Here is a 913-nt window from a genome sequence, read left to right on the forward strand (position 1 = left end):
ACCCTCATCTACCGTGGGCACAGAGACTATGCCCCAAGAGACAGCAAGGTTATTTTTAAGGGCGGCACACTCGTCCTCCTGGGAATGCCCTATGGGACAGAGTTTGGCATTGACATGAACTCGTGGAATATTGCCGAGAAATTCAAGGGAGTGAAGATGATACCGCCGGGTTTACATTTCATCTATTATAGGTTTGTGCTGTGTTTTTATTTGCTGGTGTTTCCTTTTGCGTCTTTCTGTCGGTCTGTTCTCTTTTCGTTTCATTTACAACTTTCTTTCTGTTCTAGTTTTTCTTATTTTGACTGAATGTTGAATGGAGTAGGAAAGTATGAAAGTATGAAAAGTAAAGCCAACAAAGGGACCTAGACCAGACCTCATTATGTTTAATGTTTATAGATAGGAAATACTCAAATAGTGCACAACATACCTTTTGGCAATAAAGCAAAGGCCAACAAACCTCTACCATGTATATCTGAGCAAGATGAAGGCTTGACTTGGTTTCTTTTTTGGCAGTAAATCACCAGAGATCAACAAGCTCTTTTTTCTTTTTTTTTGCCAAATATGCATAGAACAGGTCTGTTGGCTGTTGATGAAACAAATAATAGCCAGTGTGTTGATTTTTTTACAAGGTCACATTCATTCTTTCATGATACCAGTTTCAAGATTTTCTATTGATGTTTTTGACGCCCAGTTTTGGGTGAAAACTAAGGCTTGATACTACTTGTTCCAGTTTTTAAATCCTTATTATGTTTGCCATTTATCTCAGCCTTAGTAGTCCTAGCCACTGGTTATAAATAGAAGTCAGTATGATATTTATATATAAGATGAATTTATTAACCATATTTGTGCTAGCTGACTAGGAGAGCGTCATCCACCAGCAGTCATGGGGACAAGCTATTTTATCATATATTTT

The 913-nt window shown here is 37.6% G+C and overlaps 1 pseudogene; it reads left to right on the forward strand.

Moving 5' to 3' along the window:
* LOC119588824 overlaps positions 1 to 913 on the forward strand; it is a 7,675-nt pseudogene that overhangs the window by 1,030 nt on the left and 5,732 nt on the right.

This window comes from Penaeus monodon, chromosome 24 (genome assembly GCF_015228065.2).
Source record: "Penaeus monodon isolate SGIC_2016 chromosome 24, NSTDA_Pmon_1, whole genome shotgun sequence".
Taxonomy (NCBI): Eukaryota; Metazoa; Arthropoda; class Malacostraca; order Decapoda; family Penaeidae; genus Penaeus; species Penaeus monodon.